The following is a 17699-nucleotide window of genomic DNA, read 5'->3' on the forward strand; positions in this document are numbered from 1 at the left end:
ACACTGCTGGGCTTTGCCTGACAGCGAATGTCTTCCCTTTGCTGAAGCTTTTAGCTTTGATAATCTCTTACTAGCAGTGGACTTCAGCAGGGTCCATTGGCTCCCCTGGAGCTTTCCTGTGTCTCCAGGATGCAGCTGCTCCACCCCAGGGGCAGCGAGCTCAGCCCACAGTGAGATATGGGACAGACAGACACTGCTGGAGCTGAGGCACAAGGGACTTGTCTTGTGCCTTAACTCTTTAGGTCTTACAAATTTAATAGTCTACTTTCCAAAATGCAATTCCCCTCAAATTATGAAAAATTGATGCTGAAGTTTGATCCCCATTTTTCAATACTACTGAGGTGCAAGTAGAATCTTTTGCAACAATCATTCAAATAAAAAGTATGAAAAACACAAGCTATTAAACAGCAGCTCACGGAGATAATGCCACATGCCCCGTTCACATGGCAACACCACTTTCTTCCAAACCACTTCCTGCTTGGGAAAAGCAACCCTTTTCCCAGAGACATTATTCTGACATTCAGGTCAGCATTTCCCAAACTTCTCCAGTGATTGTTTTGTGCTACTCATTAGGGTTTCATAAATACTCATGTGTTTCATTAGGGTCTCAGCTCATCTGTACCAGCACTACTTCTCCAACCACCTGTGACAGAGACTCCAAGGTCTATTACACGAGTAGCGTGCAACTCTTTTGGGGGAAGGGAATGCTATGATCTTTCACTAGACCTATCGATTTAGCTTGAAAATCAGAGACATTTGGAACAGGACATGACAAAAGTGATGCCAAAAGAGAGAAGGTGGTGGTGCATGAATATTAAAAAATTTGCCATGCCTATATCTTAATTTATATTCCAACATATTTTGTTATAAAAGAAGTAAGTAGCTGAAAGGGTAAAGGCTTGTCTGGCCACCTACAAAGTTACTGGGACAAATTCTCTCTGGCTGCTCCAACCTGTTCACACTCCCCACAACTCATAAATTCAAGAGGTCTGGTCCTCGACATTTTTCACAAGGAGCTTTCAGGGACCCCACAGTATAACCCGTTTCATCTGCAGCACCTTCAGTCTCTGTAGAAACTAGCCTCCAAGGATTTGTGGAAGCATGGGGTCAGCTTTCTCAGGAGATCTTGGAAGTACGACCTGGGCACTCTGAAAAACATTCTGAAAGATGATCATAATCACATTCCACTGCAATGAAGAGCAGAAATCTCTATTGTGGCACACTGCTGGTTTCCTCCTCTCTGAAACTATTAGGGATTACTGAAATAACAACCAACTGCAGATCACAGACTGCTGAAGAGCTGAAGCTGATGAACTGGCAACAAAAGCCGGCTCTGCTTCCTTCTGTCTCCTGCTCTTGGCCAGTCAGGACTCACAAGGATAACAATTCCACAAAAAGCAGAGATAAGATGGCTGAGAGCACAGCCCCTCGCTGCATTGCTCCACTGTGCTCACACTGGGCTAGCTCTGAGCAACCCAAGCTTTTTGCTTAGGTAGCAGAGGAAGACAGATGCACTGAAGAGCCCATGGATCCAGAACAAGAACAGGTCATGGCACAAGGCAGGGGAAAAACAGGAAACCAGGCTGACCAATTTTCATTTGCCTGATAAAGATTGTAAAGGTGCCATCTTCCATTTTAATGTGCTCAGTATCAGGGAAGCAGTCCAGAGAGGACTTGTTTTAGTTGAAAATTCTGCTGTGATAACGTGATGTTTATTTGTGCACTGAGTCTTGTTGTCCCAGAGGTCTGCTGTTCCCAAACTCAGCAGGCCACAGCTGATGCTCCTCTTGCCATACATAAGCACAATTTATAGTTCGTCTTACAGTAGAAAGCCTTACAAGATTCAAGCAAATCTATGACAAATTAGAATGAGCAGAGTGAAATGTTTCCTTTCTGTCTCACATCATGCTGGACAAGTTCCTTCCAATACAGACTAATAGAAACATGTTATAAATCTAAAACGAAATTTAAGTATAAAAGTTCATTTCATTAAGTAAGTGCTTTTTAATGGCCCCTTTTGTATAAAAGTCTTCTATTGTTCTTCTATTCATGTTCCTCACAATCCACTGTTTCAATGAAATCTCATTGTTTTGAGTGTCTTTGCAGCACCTCTAAACCACAAAAGCAGAGTATATTTTAAGGAAATAATCTGCTAATTGTTAGCTGTTGTCACATGAAACAGCCACACACATGAAACACAGGAAGCAACAGGGATTTCTCTTAAATGCTTTCCATATGGGCTTTGTTGAACTCAGTTTGTAGCCTTAATTAGGGAAAATTAGTATTTTCCATCTTCTATGTAGCAGAAGTAACACAAGGCAAACACTAGGGACGACGCAGTGACAGTTTGCTCATGCCCCTTCTCAAAATTCATGCTTAAGGCAGATACTTCCTCCAACATTCAGAAATAGCAAGAGACTTCTTACTAAACAGCAAGGCAGGCAAAGTGTGCCTGGCCCTGAGGGAAACAAAAAGGAGAACAGAAACAGATGGTGATGCAACAGGTCCCCTTGTCCTGGAGAAGCAACAACTTAAAGCACAATCCTGTAAAACCTGTTTCCTGAGCAGCTGACCGGAATGCCACACTGCACTTCAGAAACAAGGGAGACAATTCTGTTAAACTCATCAGTGATCAGGACTGATCAGAACATGGGTCCAGGGATTTAAATGAGTCCAGAATTTTACACTTTACACTTGTGCCATCAATTGTTTAAAGATTCTTGCAAGTGCAGATATCTTGTTTCCAAGAAAATGTGCTCACAATGACAAGTTAAGAGGTAACATGAACAATAAATTCCAACATTTGACCATCACTTGCATCTTCACCTTGCACACAGCACAGGAACCATACATATGAACCAGAACTTGCAATCGTAATTTTCATTTCTTCTTTTTTATCACTTGAATTAGTGTTGTCACTAAATTTGGCTGTTAGAAGCCTCTGCCTCCAATACCAAAAACCCTATTGTCTTTAGCAAAGCAGCTTGAAGATCCTGTGGGAACAGCGCTTTACTGAAATAGTCTGACAAATTAAAATGAGTGTTTAGCGTAGTTCATGTTTTAAGAGCAGATGCATCCTTGCTCCTGATACTCAGTTGTTAGCTTTGAACCTTATCATTCAACAATTCTGATCATGTTCTTTTGCTTCTATCAGATGTGCAGCTCACAAGCTAAAGCTCTGCACAAAGGACAGAATACAAATATCCTGTATCCCCATCCCATGTGTCAACAGGGTTCTCACCTGCACTAAGGTCTGAAAGACAAGGCAATAAACCATCTCCAAGTAACATAACAATGGCTGCACAGGGCTCCTGAAGCCTTCCAGCCTTTCCCTTCAAGCAGGCTCTAAGTGCCTGAGTGCAGGACTGCACCCAACTGAGAAGGCAGACAGCTCAGCTGGGTCACCCTGCTCAATGCTGCTGTGCCCTGGCCTCAGTGCTGGGCACTGGCACCGAGTGCTGCTCGTGCCCATCCCACAGACAGCTGCCTTGGAATGCACAGGAGTGCTGAGCAAATACAGGTGAGTGCCTTTCCACATCCCTGCTGTCCTGGGCAAACGCCAGCACACAATGAGAATACTGCACCTGACTCAGCCTTTTCAGTTATCAAATTAAGTTATAATACTGGAAATCAGAAGCAACTTTTTTGGCATTACTAGCACTGCACATGTAAAATGGAGCAATACTGAAGCGACTGTCCACTTTTAAAGAGCCTGTTATGTTACCTCTTACTGGCCGTCCAGTACTCCCTCACTGCTCAATTACTGGCTGCCATATTAATATTTCTATAAAAACACACTTTAAATTATCAGTGTCTGGAGAAAGAAGGAAGAATTTAAGCATCAGATGAATGCATTTTACTAAAATTCTCCTAAACAACAGAGTCACAGCTGTGAGAGAGAGCAACTGCAAAAACATTGTAGCAGTAGCTGAGATCTACAGGCAAATTAATTCATCAGTGAACACCTGAACAGGGACTTGCCCGACAGACAGGTGTTTAGTAAGAGGAAACAGCACCAGAAATATCTTTTACTGCCCTCATTTCAGGCTTCCTGTGTATCAAACTGGTTTTAAAGCCTCAAAGCTTTAGGTTCTTTTTTAAAAAATCTCTTCCCTGAAGAGGAACTAAATTATTACCTAACCAAGATGATTAATAAAAAAAAAGAAAAAAAAAAAAAAGTCACGCACATCATGGAGTATCAAACTTTCTCTGCAAACAGTTCAGGCAGTCTGAGATATAGAAGCTGCACAATCATTTCACACAAAAGCACGGGAGTTACAGGAGGCACCATCTCTTCCCACAGCAGACTGCATGACCATCTGCAAAAAATCCAGATTCCATTTCAGGTCGTCCTGGTTTAGGGAGACCAGGAAACCAGGAAAAGACCCTCAGAAAAGAAATGCAGCTTCAGTTGCAAAATTCAGATATGTCACAAGGGAGATGTCCTTTGACCTGAAACATACTTTTGGTGGGTATTTTTTGTAATTGTATAGATACATAAGCAATAAACACATGTACCCATGTTACAAAACCACCACTCATACTGGCAATTTAATAAACATTAACTAAGCACTGATCATGGCAATTTGAAACTTCTTCCCAGTTCTTAGTCTGACATATGGTGAATGCTGATAAATACTAAATGAAATATAGAGGAGGATTCTGAAATTCTTCTATTTAAAATTATCTAGATGCATGTATGAATAAAATGTTTGAATAAATAGATTTGATTAATTCTTTAAATACTAATACTAATAAGAGAAACAGCTACTGCTAATATGACATACATGCCTGAAATAATTCCAAAACTCTGATTTGTCCTTAGCCAATCCTGAATTTTAAGGTTCACGCAGTTATGACAACACTTGGCTGATTTATCTTACATCTATCTTATCACTGTTACACTGTCTATAACATCAAATCAATCACAAAATACTGCCATTGCACAGCACTGGGAGTTTCAGCTGTGTTTAAGGACTCAGACATTCCAACTGCTTCCTTCTCACTTTGAACTTATCAGAGGTCCAGCGCAAAATGGCTTCTGTCAACAAATCTCTGGGGCTTCAATGAGGACTCACCTCATCCACTGGCACCCCCGAAAGCTGGAGCCAGTGAGCCAGGCCTCCAGCAGAGCATGGGCAGGCAGGCTGCAGGGGGAGGGCAGCTATGGACAGGCTGAATTACCATCTAGAAAGGCTTTCTCTCTCCATCAACAGTGAGCCTGGGTGACAGATTGAGCTCAGCCCACACTCCTCAGCTGTGCCCCTCTCAGAGCATCGGCAGATACAGATCCCAGGGCAGCGAGTGCTACTGAACCGGCTCCAGAAGTGAACCGGGACTGGCTCAGTCACTCCTGGATGCTTAAGGAGGCACCTGACACACGCAAAATTCACATGCACGACACTCTCAGCACGGTGTATTTCGGGACTAATCACAACTGAGCTGACCTAGCAGCACTTCCCACAAAAAGTCTTTTACTATGAAAGCGCCAAAAAGGTCCTGGGCCATTATCTGCACTTCCAGCCTATTGCTGTTTACACCGCAATTCTGCAACAACAAAGCAAACCACTCAAATCAAATTCATACTTTGACTGAAGGAGGGAGGTGGAGCTGAAGGGAAGCCACAGAGGAATATGTTGCAGTGTTCCTCACTCCAAAGAGCGATCTCTTTCTTAAGGAGGAGCTGCCTTCATTTGAATTACAAAAAGCCTTTTGTGAACTGAAAGACAAGCTGGTGCTGCAGAAGGGCCATTGTTCTTCTCTACCATTGCCCTGACCTCTGCTAGCCCATCCTTCTCCCAGTCACTAATATTTGCATTCTCAGACAGGTCAGAAGATCCCAATTCACTTCCGGGCCCCAAAAGCTACATTTCTCACCCCTAAAATCCTTCAGGACTCATTGCTACTAATTTCTGCATATCTCCCATACCCTGACTCCTCTTGACTCCTCTTCATGCTCTCCCTCCTGTACAATGTTACCTCTATATCACTTTGAATAATCTCATTATTGTAGACTTTAAAAACCCTCCTCCCTCCTCTTCTTTGCTTAAGCATGCCCTTTTATGAATATCTATCCCTGGAAGATTCCAGCCCATTCTAATATCAATAGTAAATGTATTTGTCTGGATTTTCAGAAGAACTTAGAAAAGCTACGTGTGTAATTCCCTCAAGCCTTTGGAATATTCTTCCTTTAACTGGCCTCTTCATGTCATTTTCCCTGTTCTACAATCATGAGATGATTTTAAACATTTTACTGTACCACGGCACTCTTCAAAATGCTTTCAGGACAAAGTTTGCTTGAACAGTGTGGTTTACTTCATTCCACTTTTATGCAGAGAAATAAATCCGGATAAGTCTGTGTCTGCTTAGTCTTTATCGTACTTTAACCAAAGTTTGTTTCAGAAGTAAGGATTCAACTCACATTATTCACACTGTGTTCATGGAGGAGAGGTGCCTGCAGATAGAAGTTCTACACTGGAGGTGGCTCCAGCTACTGAAATCCAATCAGCAGCAGGGGATTTTTACTCAGTTTTAGGGCTCTGCACAATTACTCTTTTTTCAGGGGGGAGGTAGAAGCATCAGAGAGACTAGAAACATCAAGTGGTATCCAAAAAATGTAGAATCGAGGTGATGAATAAAACTGCAGCAAAAATTACAATTTCTTCAAATAATATTTCAAGATAACAATCTAAGCTGAAGAACTTTGCTATCAGAAAGACTATTTTCTTCCTTTTCTACTCTTTCTCTTTTTGGTGAAGGCGTCTTAATACAGTAAATATTAAACAGACAACACAGAGGAAAACTTTAAATCTAGTCCCTAAAGTCCATGGAATATTCATTAGCTGCACCACAGCCTAGGACTTGAGTTAAGTGAAGCAGAGCAGTCCAGCTGACTGCCATCAGTTCACTGGCTCTTGCTCTAAATGACCTGCAAATCTACACTGGGCCCACCCAGCATCATCTCGGGTGACCCACAAACCTGATCTACATTGCAAACAGGTAACAGAATCCCAGGATCTTATTTCCCTAGGAACACTCTCTGTGTCCTGATGAGACGTACTGAAGATTGTCTATCATAAGCCAGTTTAGCATCAGACTTCGGATCTAAATATTGAGATTGCTTTCTTCTCAAGGGCAGTGCGGCTGGCTGGGCAGAGGCAGCCGGGCTCGCAGGAGGGGAAGGGGCTCGGGGTCCCCGGGCTTCCCAAGCAGAGTGAAGGGCCGTTTTCAGTGAGGCAGGGTGTTGATGAGGTCCCAGAGCCAGCCCCCCAGCAGAGCCCCGCTCTCGGCAGGGGAAGGCAGCAGGAGACGGAGCTCAGGTGGGGCGAGTTCCCGTACAGCACCCAGAGCCTGTTTGCCCCCCGGACCGAGAGAGAGCCGGGAGCTGCGCAGCCCCTTCCCCTACACGGGCCCAAACCTGCGCAGCCCCTTCCCCTTCCCTTCCCGAGCCCAAAGCTGCCCGTACCTCCGGAGAAACCCCAAGAGAAAGCCCTCAGCTAAGAGAGCCAGCCAGCCCCACCTGCCCTGGAGCCTCGGCCACTGCTTTTGTCTCTCTTTAAGGCCGTTATCGTCTCTCAGCAACAGATGGGAAGAAGGAAACAAAAGCAGCAAGCCTACCCTCGCCACAGTGCATGCACACCTCTCGCACAGGAAAGGACACCGCGCCTGAGCCGCAAATCCTCTGCGTGTGCTTCGCCCCCAGCCAGTGAGAGAGCCTGCACACACAGACGGGCTGCACGCACAGCTGCACCTGCAAAATCTGCCTCCATGTGTTTACAATTATTTACACACAAAAAAAAAGAGAGGGGGAAAAAAAAAAAAAAATAGCATCTTTTGCACGTTGTTAAAAAAAAAAAAAAAAATAGGCAAAAGAACCTCAGAAGTACATTTTTATTACTATGCCCGAGCAGGAACAGAGGGTTTTGGCTGAAGGTCCAGCAGCTGATCTGAGCTGGGTTTCCTAACCAGCCTGCACTATTTGAAGTGTGCACCACCTACCTGAGTGTTCATGGCAATGGCTCAGTTTTCCCACAGACTGTCTATACTGCAAAACCTGGAAAGTACACACTGTTTGGAAAAAAACAGGCAGAAGAAAATCCTTAATTAATTATGAAATATAATGCCAAAATTTTATCAAAATCTGAAATCTCCCTGATGGCAATGTCATTCATGGGCCTTGTTTTTTTTCTTCTCTTTCAGAAACAGCACTACAGACCTGAAAGGCACTGCAGAGTGTTCTAGAGCCAAGTTCTGGCCCCAGAGCACCTCAGAAACATCTTCAGAAGACTTACTCATGTCAGGGCTCCTGCCCCGCTCTACACACCTAGAACATTTAGCCTTTTCAAAAACACACCCGCCCGGGGCACCCAGACAGACCTAAACTCTTCACTGCACTCAATGCTGCACCCAATGGCAACCAGACACATTTCCTCTTGGACAAGTGGAAAATTATGCCATTTTGTCAGATCTAAGAGCTAGACAAGTCTAAAAAAACTGCCTGCCCCAAACCAGCCCAGAGCTAGGTTTCACAGCTCCCCTTCAAATACATCTGTTTTCTCATGACATACCAAAGAAAACCTCTCTCATGGTAGCATGCCTTCTCTGCTCACACGCTCTTGCAGAACACAATCATATCACACAGTCTTGAACTCCAGCTTCCTGAGAAGCAGAATGAAGAATGAGACCATTATATTTTAACCACAGCAGGGAAACTGAGCTAGCAAAGCTTGCTGAAGGCCCTGAACTGAAAGGCTCCGGCAGGCAGCCTGTCCCAGCCCCAGACTGGCCTGGAGAGGCTGATGCCAGTCCCGGGCTCTGCCTTGTGGCAGTTCTGTCAAATCCATGCACTAGAGCAAAGCTAAAAACATACCTTTGGTATGTACACTTGCTCTTTCTTTACACAGATGCAAATTGATGGGAAGCCTTAAAAGGAACTACTAAAATTTTAATTTTAGAGGGGGCTTTACGATCAAAACAGATTTTTTTCAAGTATTATGATATTTTCAAATGAAAACCAGATAAAATTTTACCTTCCTTCATCTGAAGCCAACTGCATTACATTGCTAGGAAACATAAAGCACATCTCTCCTCAATCTGTTTCTGCAACCTGCCCTTTTCTCAGTACTGCCACAGCTTTCTTCCCTGCATTAACAATTATTAAAGCAACTTGGGGCTCTATACCAGGACAGTCCTCTGGAAACTGAACAACTATTTTCAGTGAAGTATCCTGTACCTTCAGAGCTGCCATTAGGATTAGGTACGACTTTTTTCACCACTCCATCCAGCCACAGGAATTGCCCCTGCTGACCAAAGGGCAACAGCCACCCTGCCTGCATGCCAATGCACTGGCTGGGGAGTTCAGCAAACCATCCATTCAGGCTGCCATCTACTCTTCTGCAGTGCTTTCCCTCCAGCTGACTCTTCATTAGAGGCTGACTAGTAGCACCCACTATCCAGCAAAGAAATTCCCACAGTGAGTTCCTTTAGAGCTGTGCTCTCATCGTGTGTGCCAGTACAGCAGCTCACAGCCCCAGGGCACTGCTAGACACCTCAGACACTGCTGGCACTGCTTCCCCGGGGATCCATCTCTATTACTCCAAAGAACAAATCTCAAAAGATGCTGCCAAAGCTCAGGTGCATGCTGGGCCAAAGCAAATAGCTGCTTTAAACCTCATCTACCACATTTACACACTGGACTGAATTTAGCCTTTGCAAGAGTCCCAACTGCATCTGTGAATGCAGCTGATTGCCAGTTACTGAGTGCTCACACAGAGCAGGGCTTTTATTTGTAATAAAATATTTAGAGTGGAAAAACACCACAGAATTTAATAAAAGAAACACTCTCAGACTGCCAGTGCCTTGTGGTGCATCTATGCAGATGCTTGGAATTCCCTACATAAATAAAGCTGGAATTTAAAGTTCTGCCAATTAAATAAATGTCTGTTTCTACTCAGTTTTGTATTAAAACAGTAACCAATTTTATTTATACAAAATAAAATGTGAAGTCTTGGATTATAAATAGGCTCCATTTGTGGATTTCTTTTCACAGTTACTCTGCCTAAATAGCTGACTGTTCAGAGAAAAAAAAACACATCCAATTTGCATACCTAAGCACAATTGCATTAGCCAATTTAAGAGGCAAAACACATGCAAAGTCGAATTTAGACGTCAGACATTTTAAGTAAGTGTTGGTCATTCCCACAGAAAATGCAACAGACCTAAAAGCTTTTTAAAAATAAGTGTTTAGGAGCTTATAGAGGCAACATCTTTTCTAGTGGACTGTTTCAGTCTTTGCACAGTAAAGGTACCGGGAAATTCTGGATGCTCCATCAACTGCCACATGAATACAGGATCCTTTATCAAAACCCCTTTTATGTGAGCCATGTACCAAATTAAGGAACTGTGTTTAAATGCAGAACAGATGGTGGACAAAGCAAGAACAGGAGGAAGCTGGAACTGCAACCCTTCCTTCTCTGCTAACAGCCTAAGCAGAGTGTCCTGCTCTCTGGGAATCACTCATCTGAACTGGGAAGAGCCCACGTTCCTTTTTTCCATCTACTGACACTGAAAGTTGTCCGGTGGTTTTCTTGGGAGGAAAGCTTAGAATACTCTCTGCTAGTCTTCTAGCAGGAAGCAGAAGAGAAGCAAAACAAGAAATGACCAAAAAAATCTCCAGAGCACTTGACTGAACTTTGAAAAACCAACACAAAGCTCTGACACCAACAACACAAAAACAGCCATGGGCCTTGCAAAAAGCACAGGACCTTGCTCTTGCTTTCAGCCACTTGGGACTGAAAGCAGGTAATACAAAATGCCCATGAGAAACACTGAGAAACCACAGCAGGAAGTAATATGCAGAGCATGTCACAAGAAGTATTTATATTTATTTTACTTATTCTTTAATTCATATCCGAAAAATCTAAAACTTCTTGAGGGCAATGCTCCACTGAAACCACCTCACAGCTGGGATCACATCACCACTACAGCTAGGTGGCTGTGCATGCTTTGATTCTGATGCTTACCATCATTTCAATGGAAAACGTGGTTTGTCACGCTACTAGTGCCTCCAGATTTGAGTGAAACCTAGAGGCATTACAATCCCTCTATAGATATTCTGGAGTTGATGTTTTGACTAGTGTATTTCTCCCCTAGTAGGATGGTCCTCGAGGTACTGCAAGATCCCTGAATGGGAAAGGGCTGCTGTCCGCTCAAAGCCCTTTTCAGAGACTCCCAGCTCTCTCCAGCTAGCAATGCAAATGTTTGTTGGCTTCACTTACTGCTCTAAACAACAACATAAGGCAAGATGGGATTACCCACAAGGCTCTATGCTACTCCTCATTTTATTACTTCTAGCAAATGGAGTAGAAAACAGCAAAACAAAAGCATTTGATTACTCCTTCCTAAGTACAGAACCTGTGCAGAGCCTGTAATTTTTGAATCCCACAGTAAAGCTATGTGTGACCATTTGCTTTGAAGGAGACCACAAAATTCCTCTCTGCTCACTGGATTGACTCTCAGCTGGTTGCTCTTCCACCACTGGCACCATACAATAAAGCATCAACCTGCTTCAAATGCACATGCTGATTGAATGGGCATAATTCTATAGAATTAGGAAGTTCTGACCTCAGCCTCAGAAGTGGCAGGTCCCTTGGTACCGATTGGATTTCTGGCTCGTTATCACAGTGCTAATTTACATGGCATTTATCCCATCACTCCCCATGCCTTGTCAATCACTGATTGCAAAGGCAGGCTGGTACCTCATCTTCACCTTACACCTTGACCTGGGACTGCCAGTTTCTAATTACACAACTGTCACAAACCAAACCCCATCTTTAGGGCAGAACCCTTACAAGAGTGAACCACCCATGAAGTGATGCCAGAAATCTTCTGAGATGTAATCCATGGTCCTGAAAGCAAGGTCTTCCTGTACATTATAGTGCTGCTGGCACTTCATACAGGAGGCAAGAAGATAACAGCAATGACTGCTCAGAATCTAGATGATTAATTACGGTGGTTATTACTTACAAAACCATCTCATTATTCTAGAATTCCCTTCAAAATCCTCTGTTTCTAATTACATATTACTACTATAACAATATTAGGCCTTATTACCCAAATAAAGTAATTTCTAGGAAATGGCTTTCTTTCATCGCAGATGATGCCGACATTTTTTATTTTCTAAGTATTTAATTTTTCATGTCTCAATGCTGAAGCAACAAGATAACCACAGGGTTATTTCAGGAAAATCTGCTTTAAGTGCTCTTTGGATTTGTTATCTTTCCTACAAAAGCTTAATAAAAACCCACTAATTTGTAAGGGAGAGATGGCATGGTTCATGCAAACTCTGCAAAACACCAGAACATTTCAAACACCTCCGCAAAACAAAGAGAACATTGATCACATTAACATAGGTTTAAACTAAGTATTTACAGGTAATTATGAAAGAACTTTGATCAGAAACTCAGTAACCAAGTAAAACAAAATCCTAGGACAGCTGGTCATGAACAAAGACATGCTATAGACACTGAAGCCCACTGTTCTCATCAGAATAGTTTCATGACACCTATATGCACGTTTCACAATTATCCAAAAGGGTCGGGTAAAAGGAGGTACAGCACGAGTGACAACTTCCTTCCCAGAATTCAAACTTCTTTCCTTCAGCTTTTTCCAGAAACAGCAGAAGGAACAATAGAGAATATGGGGGAAGGAGACAGGCAGACGTGAAGAAGTGAGATGTGTTAACAAGAAGGCAAAGTTTTCCTTACAAGTTTTCACATGGTGCCCTGGCATAAGATAGCACTGGAGTGCTAATGAGCCTTCACCTCAGGGGAGTGACTGCAGAGGTTCCTTGCTTAAAATTCAGAATATGTCTAAATGCTGTCTCTGAAATAACTGATTAATTTTGACTTAACACAGAATTAAGATTGCTAAGATTTCTGCACTCCACTGCTTCTTTTTCACTCTTTGATAAACGCAGTTATAACATCCTTGCTTTTAGGTCTGTAATACGTGATGGGGTGTTTTGTTCTAGTTCAGTGGCAAAAGGAAAGTAAATGCATTGCTTGTATATCAGAAGGTGTTTTTTCCCAGGCCTCACAAAGATAAGGAGCACAGCCCGCCCTGGCTCCGTGGTGCCAGTGCACACAGGTCTCTCTAAGGACAGCAGCACGCCTGGCTGATCTGTCTTTTGGTACACATTGCTCCAAGAATGCACCTAGGATCTGGCAGGATCTGCTCCTCTTAGTCTTCGTGCCTTTGCATTTGGATCTCCAAACTTCATGCTAAGCACTCACTACCTACCCCTTCCTTAGAAAGACATTTAATATGGGAACTCCTGGTCAGTAAGACCCTGTGGGACACAACTTGCATGTCAGACCACCAATGCAACTTACAGCTGCTTAAAAGGGATTCTGATTTTATAGAAAGTCTGTGGCTTTTACCAAGGTTTAATTTTTTATATGAAAAAGTATACAAATGTGTATACATCTTCAGTTCTCAAACCCTCGCTACACATTCCCTCTCCCGAGGTCCAAGAAAGTATGAATTGACACAGAAAGATAAGCAACGTGACCACAAACCGCACCCCAAATGCAAGGAGCAGATTTATTTCATTACATTGCCAACAACGCTGGGCGGCAGAGACACACGGGCTCTGTTAGGCTCAGTTCATCCTGGGGCACAGACACACACAGGCACACACGGGCTCTGTTAGGCTCAGCTCATCCTGGGGCAGACACACACAGGCACACACGGGCTCTGTTAGGCTCAGCTCATCCTGGGGCAGACACACACAGGCACACACGGGCTCTGTTAGGCTCAGCTCATCCTGGGGCAGACACACACAGGAACACACGGGCTCTGTTAGGCTCAGCTCATCCTGGGGCAGACACACACAGGCACACACAGGCTCTGTTAGGCTCAGCTCATCCTGGGGCACAGACACACACAGGAACACACAGGCTCTGTTAGGCTCAGCTCATCCTGGGGCACAGACACACACAGGAACACACGGGCTCTGTTAGGCTCAGCTCATCCTGGGGCAGACACTCACAGGCACACACAGGCTCTGGTAGACTCAATTCATCCTAGGGGCACAGATGGGCTCTGTTAGGCTCAATTCATCCCGGGGCACAGACACACACAGGCACACATGGGCTCTGTTAAGCTCAGCTCATCCTGGGGCAGACACACACAGGCACACATGGGCTCTGTTAGGCTCAGCTCATCCTGGGGCAGACACACACAGGCACACATGGGCTCTGTTAGGCTCAGCTCATCCTGGGGCAGACACACACAGGCACACACAGGCACACACAGGCTCTGTTAGGCTCAATTCATCCCGGGGCACAGACACACACAGGCACACATGGGCTCTGTTAAGCTCAGCTCATCCTGGGGCACAGACACACACAGGCACACACGGGCTCTGTTAGGCTCAGCTCATCCTGGGGCAGACACACACAGGCACACATGGGCTCTGTTAGGCTCAGCTCATCCTGGGGCAGACACACACAGGCACACACAGGCTCTGTTAGGCTCAATTCATCCCGGGGCACAGACACACACAGGCACACACGGGCTCTGTTAGGCTCAGCTCATCCTGGGGCAGACACACAGAGGCACACACGGGCTCTGTTAGGCTCAGCTCATCCTGGGGCAGACACACACAGGCACACATGGGCTCTGTTAGGCTCAGCTCATCCTGGGGCAGACACACACAGGCACACACAGGCTCTGTTAGACTCAATTCATCCCGGGGCACAGATGGGCTCTGTTAGGCTCAATTCATCCCGGGGCACAGACACACACAGGCACACATGGGCTCTGTTAAGCTCAGCTCATCCTGGGGCACAGACACACACAGGCACACACGGGCTCTGTTAGGCTCAGCTCATCCTGGGGCAGACACACACAGGCACACATGGGCTCTGTTAGGCTCAGCTCATCCTGGGGCAGACACACACAGGCACACACAGGCTCTGTTAGACTCAATTCATCCCGGGGCACAGATGGGCTCTGTTAGGCTCAGCTCATCCCGGGGCACAGACACACACAGGCACACACGGGCTCTGTTAGGCTCAGCTCATCCTGGGGCAGACACACACAGGCACACACGGGCTCTGTTAGGCTCAGCTCGTCCCAGTGAACAGTGGCGGGGGAGGCCCGGCCCTGCCCTCCCCCGCCCCAATATAAAGGACTTCACACATGCAGGGTTTATCACGGGGCTGTGTTTTTATGGTCTCGATCCCTCTCGAAGCAGGAGGCTCACGCATGTCCGTGAGAGTGTTATCTCTACAGAGGAATTCTACTTCTCAAAGCAGGCAGGGGATGAACAACACTAAGCATAATAAATGGAGTTTCTCCACACTGATACTCAGCATTCTCAGCAGAAAGGTCACTTTAAGCAAAACTATTCCCTCCTTGCCAAATCTTCTGGGTTTAAGCCTTTCCTCTCAACACAAGTCTTGTTTGGGTTAAGAATTTCACAGGATGTATAAAGACACATTTTCCTTATGTGTTTCTCTCATGAGAGTCCAGCATATTTATTCTTTGCGTTTCTTGTGTACTGCTTCTAGAGATTTCAGCTTTATTAAATTAACATGACTAGCCCAAGAGAAGGGAATTACTTAATCCCCTGCCAGAATATATGGGATTATTTAGAGAAAAATGTTTTTACATTGATGAAAAGTAATTGTCTTTCACTGTGGGGGTTAATTTTTATTGTTCTCTAGTCTCAATCTATTCCCTGTTGTTAAGTTTCAACACAAAATGACAAACAAGTAATTCCTGAACTTAAAACCCACCAATAAAACGGTGCCATTTATAACCTGGAGTAATCCACCTACAGCCCACAGTAAATCCCTCTGGATTCTTCACTGGCATTTCTTCATTTGCAAAACATAAACAGCATCATTTATCTTCATCCTTGCCATAACAACATAAATAATGTACAGATGTAGACAAAGCCTATCTATCCTATCTCTAAAGAGCAAAGAAAAGTTCTTAAAAATAAAAGAGAGCAGCGGGTCCACCTCCCTCCTATGCTGGGGGTCCCAGAGGTAGCAAAGCACTCTAGATGGGTCTCAGGAGAGCAGAATAGAGAACTCGCATCCTAGCCATGTATAAAACACCAGATTTTTCTTATGGGTGTTAACAAATGTTTCCAGGGTAACATAATGGAAGCAAATGACAAACAATACAGAGCTACTCTTACTTTCCCAAATGGACACAGCAATGTGCATCTCCTGCTAATGGGGCTCTCTTGCACATGAGCACCTTCTACTCATGGCAGCCACCACCAGTTGTGCATGGAGCAGCTTAAGCATGCCTTAAGAAAGCAGGCACCAGACAGCTTCTTGAGCACAATGTTGAAGTTGAGCTCTTCAAAACCATTCAGCAAAGTTAAATTAATCAGCATATATTTTATATCACTGACACATATACCACAAAAACATCCAAATATGCTGGCAAATATTAATCCTTTCTCTTTACCACTCCACTCCACTTACCAAGAGCAATTAAGTCTCAGTTGCATAATTGTTTTTCCATTGCAATATACTCAGACTGGAAAGCAAAGCTTTCAGAGATAAAAATGATATGACTGAACTACATAGAGATAGAAACTGATACAGCTGAACTGCAAGGTAATAGAAGCTCTCTGCCTAAAATGTCCAGGGAATTACTGCCTCGCCTGTGTGGGTGTCTTCTTTGCTGACTCTCACCTGCGAATCAAGAACTAAGTGCAGAGTTTATAAGGAAAGCCTCTCCTATGTCCTTCTTCCTCTTGAGTCATCACAGCACTCACTGATATTCTTCAAATTCAGCAAAAAACAGTAATAGAGAAACAACACTTTCCAACTGTTTTCCTCCAAACAAACTTTCATGTTACCAGATTTTAAAAGATTTGTTCATGTACACTAGCATAAACTAGCCTCTATCACATAAAGCACATGCAGAACAAATGTTTAAAAGTTTATTCCAGGCAACACCAGTGAGCCATGCAAGGATGCTTTAAATGCTCAAACTCACCAGATATAACTTCAGTCATTGTAAGAACATCTTGTCCTACTGAAGCGTAGAACTGAAGAGACAATTCTGCACTGGCTGAATATCTCACAAGCTATTGTTTCTAATCCCTGTATTCCATGATGTTACATTTTTGATAGTTTTTGTAGGACATACAAAGAGAGCGGCTTAGCAACATCATCTGCCAGCTCCCTCAGTACCCATAGGTGCATCCCATCGGGGCTCATGGATTTATGGGCATTTAGTCTGTCTGGCTGAGATCTAACACAGCCGTCTACAACTAAGGATAAGTCTTCCTTTCTCCAGCCTTCCTCTCTTACCTCCATGGCCTGGGACTCCTCCAAGCTGACCACTTGTATCAAGACTTAACGTAAAAATGAAGAGCTATTGGATTTTTCAAATGTGGGCAAAAGACAGTATTTTGATCTTGCTAATTTAAAGGGGTTTAGTTAAGCAGGTGCAAACCTCAATGCCAACACTTTGATTTCTACGGAAGTATCTTAGGTTAGTTTGAAATTGCTCTCCATAGATCTAAGATGGACTGCAAACAACCACTGCTAAAAGGTTTGCACATGAGTAGCACTTTGGTTTAAAATCCTTTCTCAGGTCCCACAACCACAGCTGTTTGTGTAAACAAGGCCTACTGTGACACATAAAGGAGAAAGAGTGGCAGT

General features: G+C 44.1%; 1 protein-coding gene across 4 annotated transcripts in view; it reads right to left on the bottom strand.

The window, feature by feature from the left end:
- Positions 1 to 17699, bottom strand: part of PREX1 (phosphatidylinositol-3,4,5-trisphosphate dependent Rac exchange factor 1) — a 116693-nt gene that overhangs the window by 64817 nt on the left and 34177 nt on the right. The gene's annotated exons all lie outside the window — the stretch shown is intronic.

The sequence above is a fragment of the Oenanthe melanoleuca genome, chromosome 20 (assembly GCF_029582105.1).
Source record: "Oenanthe melanoleuca isolate GR-GAL-2019-014 chromosome 20, OMel1.0, whole genome shotgun sequence".
NCBI lineage: Eukaryota > Metazoa > Chordata > Aves > Passeriformes > Muscicapidae > Oenanthe > Oenanthe melanoleuca.